The 13,530-nt window shown below is 36.1% G+C and overlaps 1 long non-coding RNA gene across 1 annotated transcript; it reads right to left on the minus strand.

The window, feature by feature from the left end:
- Window positions 1-201: 201 nt before the first annotated feature.
- On the minus strand, window positions 202-8,383 carry LOC104909972. The gene is made up of 3 exons (XR_792709.3): window positions 8,309-8,383; window positions 7,104-7,175; window positions 202-1,254 (listed from the first exon to the last, which is right to left on the minus strand). It is a non-coding gene; the product is annotated as an uncharacterized LOC104909972 (long non-coding RNA).
- Window positions 8,384-13,530: the final 5,147 nt, after the last annotated feature.

The following is a 13,530-nucleotide window of genomic DNA, read 5'->3' on the forward strand; positions in this document are numbered from 1 at the left end:
GCATATCAGGCTTGTGGCAAATTTTGCAACCATCAAAGATTCAATAAATGGATCTCAGTGTTTAAAATTGTACACAGAAAAGAAGCATGTAAGTAAGCCCTACCAGTTGCTGTCAATATACTGCAGTAATCATTTCTAGAGCAAGAGGAAAAGGAAGAGAAATGTGCTAAGGAAACAAATCACACCTACTTCCCTCTAACATGAGCTTGAATAACGTACACATTCTGAATGCCATTTTATTTCACATACACACCTTGTCCACTAATGTTCACGTGTATTTATACTATGAAGGAAATTGTATATATCTTAGTAGAATAGAGTTTTTCAGCCCTCACAATTCACATGCTACAAGATTCATCGGTTTTGTATTGTTATTTGGTAGTCAGATTGTTAAAGAGCTATGCATTTTATGGCTGTTTTTCTAAACACTGCTATACTGAATGCATAATAATGCTTTCTGTTCATGAAAACAAGCAAACTACATACTTAAATTTAACAGAACCAATACAGTTAATTTTTGTCATGCTACTGACTGCATTTTCATTTTAAGAGATTCATCTTCAGTCACTATACAGGAAAAGGAGTAACATTTTAACCAACCTTTCTATAAGACAAAGAACATCTAGATTACAAGCAGTGAACGTCCTTATTTTTAAGTCTGTACACAGCAATCATTAGCACGTATAAATAAAATTAAAATCTTAATTTTAAAATCTAATTTTGTTTTAAAATATAGCAATACCAAGTTAAACTTCAAGATACTGGCTCAGCTTTAGTTACACTGGCATAAAACAAAGTAACTGCTGCAAAGTAATCACAATATCATAAAATTTATAGAAATGAAATTAAAAAAAATCTCTCTCTAAGCAATGCACATTAGTTTTCAACATTTTCCACCGTTACACTGCCTCTTCATCAAAGCTCTTTCACATCATCTAGCAACATGGGGAATAGCAAATGAGAAGATTTAAAAAAAAAAAAAAAAGACAAACATGGAAATGAGGAATTTGACACAGAGATCAATTTTGTTTTTCCACATGCAGATGATTACGGGGCTCTGACTAACAACCATTCGACAGCAGACATGCAGAGCATGCAGGCAGGATGTACGGATCAGGGTGTGCACTTTTCCTCTGCAGGGGAATCATGGAGATGACAGCACAGAAGAGAAAAGGCACTTACAGTTGTTCTAGAGAGGCAAGTCCTTTAAATGCTTGCCTGTCAATTGACTGGATTTCATTCTTGTACAAATAGCTGAAACAAGAAACAATCAGTAATATTAGTACACAAACAGGAGCTACATAAAGGTGGGAAAGAAGAATTAAGTTGACACATGAAGACAGTCTTTTCACTACATATTAGGAAAAAAATACAAAACAAAAACTAAACACATACACATAAAAATACTTTGCCTTTGTGAATTCACCCCAAATGTTTGCCTAGAAAATCAAGTTACGGGGCCTTGCAGGCTATCACCTGGTTGATCTTTGGTTTCCCCATTCTCATGTTATGAGTTATTGCTTCTTTGCCCCTTGTTTTCTTGATGGGCTTGTCAAAAGTCAAAAGAAATTCATCTTAATGGGACAAGATTGCATCAGCTCCTTTTCTGGAATACAGCAGGCCTCTCATTTTATTAAAATATCTCATGTGAATACTGGTACAAATATTCGTATTGTGACATTTGTCTTTTGAATGGACTTAGAAAACAAACACTGATATAAAGCCATCTGTGTCACCTTTTTAATATTTACCAAAAAAAAATGTACAAGTCAGAGTATTGATACTGCATCAATAAAACAGCATTGTTTATTTGTTTTATCCCATACAGAAGATGGACATTAGATCCCCATTCATAATACAAACAGAATAAACGTATACAGAGTACCAGTATGTTCACAAGTGCTTTCCCTACCTTTTCCACAGAACTAAAATATACCTGGTTCTGAATGGATTGGTGTACGTGCTCAAGTCTATTATCATCAAGCTTTTAATATTTAGGACGGCTTAGTGAGAGAATGCTTCAGAAAAATCATACAGTTTAGCTGATAACTGTAGTTTATGGGTTCAGTGTCAGCCAATCTGTTTTTAGGCTGGGTTAGGAACAGATTCACAGTAAGAACTGTCATAATTATTTGACAAATGCTTTGAAACTGAGTTAATCAGGCATGGATGTCTGTGAAAAAAGGATGAAGAGATCTGGAACCACAAATGGCTTTATTAGCTTTATTAGTAATGTTTTTTGATTTTTTTATTGTTACAGCTTTCAATTAACTTACTGCAGAGATCTTTTGAGGCAAAAGATAAAATATTTGCCCTGCTGGAACTAGTGGCAGCTTTTAAACTGACTTGACAAAGGCCAACACTTTACAACAGGCCTCAAGAAGAGCAGTTGTAGGCATCTGATGGTACCTCATGACAACTTTGGGGAACAGTATGAAGTAATGTCTTTTCCTTGAATCTAAAGTTTTCCAATATATCAGTTGCCAAGACCTGAACACAATAATATACATAGACTTCATTAACAAAAATATGCTTCTAAACAAAATGTGCAGCACCTCCAATGACAGAATAACTAAAAAGCAAAGAAGTTGTAAGGCTTTTAAAATGTTCAAAAGACTGAATAAGTTAAACCATAAAAAATAATATGGTCATCTGAAATACCTGTAAAGACTTAGAAAATCATGTAAAAAGAGAGAGAACAGGTGTATTATGCTTATTTTGCATAATAGTGCATAGTCTTTATGATTTTATCTTCTCACTTTTCCTGTCTGTATGGTACAAATTCCTATCTTTTTCTATAGTGAGAATTTTAAATACATCATTTCCTCTTACTCCTTAGAAAATTTGCAAGACTGAACAATCAAGGCACTGATTTCCTGTCTTAACATGCCCTGCTTAGCAGTTTGGAAATTTCCCTTATTCCTCTGAGTGCAAACGTTCTGATTCGACCCAGGTTCGACCCAGGAATGAGAGTGGCTCCAGATACCTTTAATAATCAATCAGCTTCAGTTAAGAAGAAATAATTTCTATTAGAATCCTTGCTAAAATTTCTATTTATTTATTCTTCTGGAGACCAAGTAAAGCAGAGTAAAGAACACAAGTGGATGACCGGGAAAATGACTGCGGTTTTTCAGATATTTACTACCACACTGTCAAGAATGGAGTAACCCCTTTTTTTTTTCCCCTCTTTAAACTACATTTTTTTCCGTGTTGATCAGAAAGCCTTCAGATGCAGGACAGTCAAGTGACCTCAGTCCACCATTTTCCCCATCCAGAGAGAAACTCCAGAAAACTCAAAGTTACAAAAAGGTACACATCTAGTATGACAGATATGACAACCACACATTTGCTTAGTCATGTGGATGTTTCCCTAAGGCTATTAACAGAAATACAAAAAAAAAATATATTCACCTAATGAGAAGAGAACAGAAAATACAACTAAGTAGCAGTTACAAAAAATACTTGTTTCTAAAAGGCTGCTTTGCTTTTTAGAAAGGTACTTTGCAAACAGTGCACTAACCTTAAATATCTGTCTATCTATCATCCAGTCACATTAGCAGAAAAGTGATTTAAAGTCAAATTATGGACAAAGTAGTTTATCACTTTATCTTAAAGCTCTATTAACACAAATAAATCACTGGAATTCTTCAAAGGATGAATGAACAATGGATTAAGATGACAAGATGATACATTCTATTCAGATATTAGATTATTTTCTGGAAATTATTACTGTTTTCAAAGAGTTCACAAAAACAACACTTGCCAGAAATGCAAGTAAGGCTGATGATGTTACTGATCACACACTTTGGAAATGAACAAATAGGTAATCAGTTCTCACAAAATTAGAAAGAAATAGTTTCAAATCAAAGACTCTGTTATACTCCTTATGAGAATCGTGGAGTTTTTTTTAATGAACTGTATAAAAAGCCATGTGATACAATGAAATTCAGATCCACATATATTTTTTTGGGACAGGAGGAAAAAGAAAAGTTATTGACAGTATCAGATACTGTGGAGTAAAGCTGAGAAGTAAATAAAAACAGCAGAAAGATTAATATAGAAATATAAAGAAGATTGTTCGTGGAACTAGCAAAATGACACACAGAGAAATGAGATCAGTAATCACTGGTGGCAGACAAAGGAAAAGGAACATGACCACGATAGCAGAAGGCACAGAAGAAAACGTGACATAATATGATACTGGGAAGGGTGAGATCAGCAATTCTGCAGTTTGGCAAACCTACAACACATCTTCTACCACTGTGGCTTCATTTACCTATTGCAAAGCAAATATTTATCATTCCTTCAAAGTATTTTCAGAACTGATACATTCCATACAGTCTCAATTCCCACAATCCCTAATATCCGATTCCTGACCTTTCCATTTCTCATTAAGTAAACGTGCCTCAATGTTTTACCAAATTTTTATTTTCCATTTTAATGTACATAGTTTCCTTCACACTAGCTTATGCTTTACTGCTTTGTAAGCATAAAGTACCTTCTCTTTTTTCTTAAAAGCTCTCTGCAATTGCTATACTGTATTTTATATTTTTCTATATATCTTCCTCAAACTCTCTCTCTTTTTATCTTAAGCTCACTTTCAACACTACTGATTCCACATCCTACAACTTCAAAGTGCAATACATCTCCATCTTCAACTCTCAATTATTTTCTATCTTGGAGAATAAACTGCTGACATTCAGGATCAAGAACGACCTAACAGTTTCCACAAGCCCACCAACAGCTATATTGCAAGACTGAGAAGCTTTTCTGTCTCTTCTTTAAGTAATAACTGAGTAACTCCATTAACTGAATAAGCAAAAAGTAAATCAAAAATCTCCCAGAAAATCAATAAAATATATTCAGTGTACCACATATCTCATATGAGCAGCAACAAATTTCAAAAATATTACCAACTATTTTGCTCATATTAATACAACTTTCTAAAAGTTTATTGTAGCCAGCAGCATTCCTACTTTACAGAAGGGGTAATGTAAGATCAAAACACTATACATAATTACTTAAGTGCAAAGAAACTGTGTTACGGATGAGGTCCTATCTACTAATGCTTTTTTCATCCTTTCAAAAGAATCAAATTGCCAATACTAAGGTACAAGAAATCAGAAATCAGAAAGAAAGAAAGAAAAGCAGAAAGAAAATGTATCCTTTCAGTTTCATAGCAAAAAGCTGATAACATCTAAAACCTTCTGATTTATAAAAGGATTCCAATTATTACCACAAGCAGCATAAGACCATATAAAAATTTTGCTTATAGAACTGCAAAATATGTTTATAGAGTTGTCATTATTTCGATTACAGAAAGAGCAAAAAAAAAAAAAAATCTTAAAAATAAGCTTCCAAAACAGGATGTGCAATTTTCTTTTTATAATTTAAGGATCAACTTTTACAATGATTAGTATTTTTAATGCATAGAAAGCTGAGAAAATGCCATTAGTCTGCTAAAATGTTTTCCTCCTGACAGATAATTCTGAAAACAGGTGCACCTCATAAAACTATGAACTCAATTTCATAAATGAATAGTGCAAAAAGGCATTTGAAAATGCAGGGGCTTCTTCGAGAATTCTCTGAAAAAGTCTTAAAAAGAAAGGCCACTGAGAAACAACAAACTTTCTGCAAAGCCTAAATTTTCAAAACTATTCGTCACCTTGTATTTCTGTTCATATAAAAGCACAACACCATGGGCTAATAATCTCATTTCATCAAATAGGAGAAGAAAAGTTACGTTCACATTATCCATAGGATCAGACCATCCAAAGCCACAGTTATTCTGGATGATTTTACTATATGATACTAGATTCTGAACAATGTTTTTATCTTTTTAAGGGCAATATAGTCTCTCCCTCTAATTTCTACTCCAGTACATTCCATTGTGAAAAAAAAATTATTTCCTTTGTTCCATAGAAGACACTTCACAGGGGCTTAACTGAACTTTTCACAGCTAAACTGTATTTGTTTAGTATATTTGAGCTTTCTTGTGCTGTATTTGACCATTTTACAAATGTTATGGCTGTACAATTCTGTAGAATATTCATATCAATTCATTAAAATAGGCAAAAAAATTTCTTAAATAATACTTTAACAAAATGGACAGCGGTTTTACAGAATTGAATGAACTACCACTTTTAACTTCATATTCAGATTTTACTGGAAGAAGAAAAGATCTCCACTTAAAAACATAAATACTGCATTAACAGACATTAATACACACATAGGAAAATAAACACACAATAACTCAGTTAACTCTGTTCAGTCTCTCATATCCATTTTATCTCAGATTTACTGCAGCTTTGCAGAAACAAGCTTTGTAAATAAAGAACTAATAAGATCTGAGTAATATTTCTGCACAGCTGCTGACAACCAAAAGAAACATTTTGAATTAAGAGATCTTAAGTACTCCACTTATATTTTGTATCTCAGGTTTCAAAACACCAGTTCCATTACACAAACATGTTTTGTAAAAAATATTGCTAACAAATCATCATGGACTTTCGTAATTTATGGAGATAGTTTGTTCAATAATATTTTTTCTCTATTTCTATAGAGAGTAAACAATTTTATTATGGAAAGACAAGACATGAAAAATAACACCAAGAAATGTGATCAAATGCAACTCAGAAAACCAAACAATGTGCCTGCACAAATTTATGTGATTTTCATTTTTCTGCCTTCTCCCAAATCCTTAGGTTGCACTCTTTAAAACTATATGAAAAACTAAATTCCTGGGTTGTTTCCAAAATACTGAAATCTCAAAGCAACCGGCACTATAACCCAAGGCAGTGGAGTGAAACTTTTCCTCATGACACTACATAAGTTGCATATAGTAAACAGTAACTAGAAAACCCTTCAAAATCCACTGACTACAAACATATATTGAAATCTTGTATTAGGAAATCACAAACCACCAACTTACAGAAAGATTCACAGTTGTCTCCAATCCACAAACAAATTTCACTCTTATTCAAAGCAGCTTATCACATGAGATAGCAAGTCAGATGAAAACTCAGTCTCAGATTAAAACACTTTCTCATTGGAGATATTAAGTTATATATTGATTAAAAAAAAGTGACATTCATTTAACTTACAGATATTTCAGATTTTCGAGGTCTTCAAATGCCCCACTAGGTATTCTTTTAATTTGATTGTTGTTTAGAAGCCTGTAAACATAAATAAACATATGTATATTAAAATAAACAAGAACAGTAGAAACAAAATGATAATAGTAGGTGCAAATGTAGGACATAAACTGAAAAAGCAAAACAAAAGTCTTTTTTGATACCAGTAACTTAGAAGGAAAAAACTGCCTTGCACTGCCACTGCCTTGTAAGAGGAACGTTTGGAAAAATTAAACAGAATTAAAAAAAAATAAAATATATAAATTGGAACAGGTTTTCTTTTTGTAGATGAAGGAAAAAGTCCTGGTGCCACAGTTACACAGAGGGTCTTACACAGAATGGAAACATCATGGTAGAACTGCTTTGGGGGAAATACTTTTTTTTTTTTCCTCCTGGTGTGAATATACAATGCAATACATTTATTGATAACATGCTTTCAGAACAAATAGAAAATAACAATCCAGAGTTAACTGATACCACTGTATTCTATTTGAGATCACACATTTCCATAATATAATTCAAATTTGTAATTCTAAATGACTGTCCATGTCAGTTTCACCTTTTGGCTGCTAATATATTAGAGAACAGAAACTGTTTGCATTACGAGTGTGTAAAAATGTCTTTTGCAATACATGGTCTTCACTTTACATAGCATAAATGCTAACAGGGATATCAATAAAAGCAAGCTCAGTGGGAACTATATTTTCCAAATTCTGCCTTCAAGGCTACCACTTTGAAGAGGAATGCTCAAAACTTAAGAAATAGAGATTGTCAAATATTTTGTAACTGAAGCATGTTTGAACACCTGAACATTTGAACAGGTTTGTTGTGACTACATTAAATCATGTATTACACTAAAATCATTTAGCAAAATTTGGAAGAAATATATATATATATATAAGTAAATTTTTACATTTTTCATAGCTGCAGTTAAATAAAGAAAAAATTAGGATGCCAATAATTTTCTTTTTTTTTGTTGTTTTTGTTTTTATTTCAGTAGACAAATACCAGGTTTTGCTTTCATATACTTTGGACCTAAACCTTGCTTTCTTCACCTGTGTAAATACTACAACTGAAATTTATGAGACTATTTATCCGAGAAAAGTTAACAAATTTGGCACAGTACTGAGTTCATCATATTAAATCAAAAGGGGAAAGTTGAAAAAATAACTTACAATGTATTCAAGTTTTTAAGCCGTCTAAATTCTCCAGGCTGGATTTCTTTAATCCTATTAAATCTTAGATCTCTGTAGAAAAATAAATAAATATGTTATTAGGAACAAAACAAATAGAAATGAAATATTTTTGTATGAAATACTGAACTAAGCACAAGTTTCTGGGACCACTGTGACTATCCTCCATCCATAAACCATACCTTTGGAGGAAGGGAGAAGCAAAACAATTCTACACTGTTAGGAAGAGGATTCTCCAAATACAGCCTTGGTTGTCAATGCTGATGGCTGCATCTAGGCTCAACACATGTTCATGAAGTATGTTCCCTTCCACAATGAAGGACCTTGAAACGGGGGATGGATGTTGAACTGTATTACAGGTGAGAGACAGACTTGAAGAAGAGATGAGGATTGGAGGAGAGGGGATGGTAGTCAGTCTGTTCCTTGTACTGCCATTATGATCCCTAATAAAGAGTCCCTGCTCATCTTTCTTGCTTCAAATAAACATTTTAAATTTGAGTAAAATAATCGAAAGTGCAAAAATCCAATATTGCTGAACTGAATGTTGAATACTGAATATTTTCCAAAAGACTCAAAATAAGCTCCTAAACAAGAGGAAACTTAAAACTTTGTTATATTTCTTAAAAAAGGTCCACAATTAAAAACCAATGTTTATCCAAACTAAGCACAGCTAGAATGCAGAATCTCTTTTTGGAGATAATAGATATCTAAAATTCATCCATATGGAAAGTAAATCTACTCCCTGCAGTGTAGAGAACAGGCTTATAAATAAGCACTTAACTTCCATGAATGCAACAGACTCTGTCCTCCACATCAGTATTAAAACAAGTACAGTTTTGATGTGTCAAATCCATTCTACAGTATTTCACTATGATATCTCTGCAGTAGGAACATCAAGCAAAATAATTTATACACTGCGCATCCCAAATCCCAACAATATTTGCCTTCTGATATTAACCTGTTGACGTTAAATAATAAATGTTTTAAGTAATTTGCTTTCATTCTGCATAAACGTACTCATCCAGCCGTAACAAAATGCTGCACCCAAATTTTCACTAGAGTCCAATGAACTTGGTAACAGAAACTATCTGTAGTAAAATACTTCACAGAAAGCTACGGTAACAAAAATAAATTCTTATAAAGATTAATCATGTTTTGTTTAAAGTTAACACTACAGCTACACTGAAACTGGAAGAACAAAAGAATCCAACAAATCAATGTTAATGTGATAGATTTGAGAACTAAGATTTTGGTACCTTCCTCCAAATGAAAGGTTTTTCTTCAGAGGAAGTAACACCTGATTGCTGAATTTTTTTCATTAAGTTTTCATCACAAAATTCTCTATAAAGAATCATCATCACAATAAAGAATGAAGCAGATTGCAAACGCAGTTCAAAATAAAGAACATAGCTCCTGCTCAACCATTTCAACCATGCCATCACCTTCCTAGTTACTCTCAAAAGCTTGCTCCTTGTCTATTCACTTCTCTTTCACCCTCATTCTCTTTTTACATATCAACCATACCCCCCCCCACGTGCTGTGCTCCAGGCCTCCACAATCCTGCAGCTACCAACCTGCCATGTGGCATCAGCAGGCAGAATCACAGAATCGTAGGAGTTGAAAGGGACCTCCAGAGATCATCGAGTCCAACCCCCCTGCCAAAGCAGGTTTCCTACACCAGGTCGCACAAGTAGGTGTCCAGGCGGTCTTGAATATCTCCAGAGAAGGAGACTCCACAACCTCCCTGTTCCAGTGCTCCGTCACCCTCACCATAAAGAAGTTCTTGCGCACATTTGTGCGAAACTTCCTATGCTCCAGTTTCTGGCCATTTGCCCTTGTCCTGTCTCCACACACTGCTGAAAAGAGTCTGGCCTCACCACTCTGCCCCCAACACCTTAAATACTTGTAGACCTGGATCAGGTCCCCTCTCAGTCTTCTTTTTTCAAGGCTAAACAGCCCCAGTTCACTTAGCCTTTCTTCATAGGGGAGATGCTCCAGGCCCTTCACCATCTTTGTGGCCCTCCGCTGGACTCTTTCCAAGAGATCCCTGTCTTTTTTTGTACTGGGGAGCCCAGAACTGGACACAGTACTCCAGATGAGGCCTTACCAGGGCAGAGTAGAGAGGGAGGATCACCTCCCTCGACCTGTTGGCCCACGTTCTTTTTAACACACCCCAGTTTTGTTTTGGCCACAAGGGCACACTGCTGGCTCATGGCCAATCTGTCATCCACCAGGACACCCTGGTCCCTCTCCGCAGAGCCCCTCTCCAGCAGATCATCCCCCAACCTGTTCCAGTGCATGCATGATGTACCCTACATGCAAAACTCTACACTTGCTTTTGTTAAATGTCATCTGGTTTCTTACTGCCAAGCAATCCAGCCTGTCCAGGTCTCACTGAATGGCAGCACAGCCTTCAGGCGTGTCAGTCAATCCTCCCAACTTCATATCATCAGCAAACTTGCTGAAGGTGGCCACTATCCCCTCATCAAGGTCACTGATGAAGATGTTGAACAAGATCGGACCCAGCACAGACCCCTGAGGAACACTGCTAATTACAGATCTCCAACCGGACTCTGCACTGCCAATGACAACCCTCTGTGCTCTGCCAGACAGCCAGTTCTCAACCCACCTCACTGTCCACTTATCTATTCCACACTATTCTTGTTATAAGGATGTCTGTGCTTTCCCCATCCACCCAGCCCAGTGACAACATCATAGAAGGCTACCAGGTTGGTCAAGCATGACCTCCCCCTGGTGAACCTATGCTGACTACTCCTGATAACCTCCTTTTCTTCCAGTTGTCTGGAGATGGCATCCAGCACAAGCTGTTCCATCACCTTTCCAGGGACAGAGGTGAGGTCGACTAGCCTGTAATTACCTGGATCTTCCTTCTCGCCCTTTTTGAAGACCGGAGTGACATTGGCTATCCTTCAGTCTTCAGGCACCTCCTCCATTCTCCAAGACCTCTCAAAGATGACAGAGAGCAGTTCAGCAATCACCTCTGGCAGCTCCGTCAGCACCCGTGGATGCACCCCTTCGGGTCCCATGGATTTATGAACATTGGTGTTGCCTAGGCACTCTCAGACCACCTCTTCCCTGACTAAAGGAAAGTCTTCCATTCCTCAGACCCTGTCACTCCTGTCAACCTCCAGGGTCTGGAAGCCGCAGCCCCAAGCAGCCCACATTTTTTCACCTTCCTCATCAGTTACCATTTATCAGTGAAATAAGAAAAACAAAACAAAACAAACAAACGAAAAAACAACCACCAATAAGGGGAGCAACCAATAAAAATTATGCCCTTGCAATGGCAGCATTTTAGGATAATATAGTAGTTTTCAGATAAAAATCCAAAAGTGATTGTCATACCTAGTATACCTAGCTCCTAATTCACATTATGTCTTTAACTATATAGTACACAGTGAAAACATTTACTCCTTCCAAATTTGACCTAGATTTGACACAAAAGTACATTTAGGGAAAAGCCTGCTACTGTAACTTTCTGTATGGAATTCTCTGGGCTTGTGGTCCTGTTCTTAAGCATCTTTCTTCAGGGAGACCTAAATGTTTTTTTAATATTATCTCTCAGCTCTCAGTCACAAACAGCATCTCAACTACTCATGGTAAAGCCGCCTACTCCCAGGATTACTTTCCTGGCCCCTTATCAACTGCTCTGTGCTAAGTGGAGCACAAGCAGGAAATGTTTGAGTGAGCAAGAGGCTGTGGGGCCAAGAACGTGCCACGGAGCACACTGCACATCTGACACTTGGGACACCCTGGAGGCACACTCCTGTGCCTCAGGCACACAGCAGCGTGCAGCAAAGCTGAAGTGTGGGTTTTGTCATGCAGGTCTGTGAGATCTGGATGTATAGTCTATAACTAACCACAAAATAAGTAGTTTCATGTGACTAAAAATGTGAGTATTCTGTATCTAATTTGTTGAACTATCTGAAATGATGCCTCTCATTTACACTTTCTTTGTGATACGTAAAATTTTAACACAAACGATTTGTTTTCCTTTTTGTGACAGAGTTTGTGTTAAAAAGCTGGGCTGCAGACCTTTTCATCCGGATGGAAATTAACTTTGCCCCTCATAAATCACCCGTTTGACCTAAACACGTCCATTAGTCCCTTCCCTTCTAAGGGAAATCCATTCTTAACGATAAACTAATAACATTTCCAAATTAGCAATCTAGAATAATTTTTAACAATATTTCTAATTCAACAAAGAGAAAGCTTCATTACGTATAAATGTTAAAGAACATTATGCAGATCTTACTGCCATACACAATCTAATTTTCCTGTGTCAGCACTCGGCACTCCACAATGCCCTGTTTTAGTTTGCCCTGGCAGTGCTCGGCAATAAAAAGCGTGAGACCTCTGTTAACATACTATGATGTGAAAGGCAACAGTCGGCACATAAATGCAATATAAGTTTAAAAAAACATTCAATGAAATAAAGCAATATATACCAAAAGGCACGAATGAATAATTAAGAGAATGAATATCACACAGTAGGATATACAATGAGCTATACAGCTTTCAAATATATTGAGCCTGAACATCCAGCAATTTACTAGCACAGGCGCCCAGTGAGGTTGTGGGTGCTTCCACTCTGGACGCGTTCAAAGCCAGGCTGGATGAGGCTGTGAGCAATCTGGTCTAGAGGGAGGTGTTCCTGCCTACAGCAGGGGGTTTGAAACTAGATGATCTTAAAGGTCCCTTTCAACCCAAAATCATTCTATGATCCCTTTAATCAATTGTAACATACCATCATTTTGCTTAATTTTTTCTTGTCCAAAAATGAAAATACCTACTTTTTGACTTAATATAATTGGAAACAATCAACAGTACAAACTAAATGCTGTTTTACAATAACTTATGTTAATCTTGCTCTGGAGGACTGTTTTTTCCAGTGTACTGCTCTCATTATAACGACGTATAAATCAGATACATACCCTCATAGTAAAAAGCATTACACGGTAACAAAAAAATTCCCCCAAAAATATGACTACCAAATTTCACCAGAAACAGCATCCATCAAAACAGAATACAAGAAGTGCATCAAATTTACCATTGGGAAAATAGAACAGCACACTTAAATCCAGGTTTGGATCAGCATTTATATTTGGATCAGCATTTATATTGGCCTGTCATACTAAAAGAAGCTGATTTCAGAGCTTTATCTGTAAATATTTGAATTTGGG

The sequence above is a fragment of the Meleagris gallopavo genome, chromosome 2 (assembly GCF_000146605.3).
Source record: "Meleagris gallopavo isolate NT-WF06-2002-E0010 breed Aviagen turkey brand Nicholas breeding stock chromosome 2, Turkey_5.1, whole genome shotgun sequence".
NCBI lineage: Eukaryota > Metazoa > Chordata > Aves > Galliformes > Phasianidae > Meleagris > Meleagris gallopavo.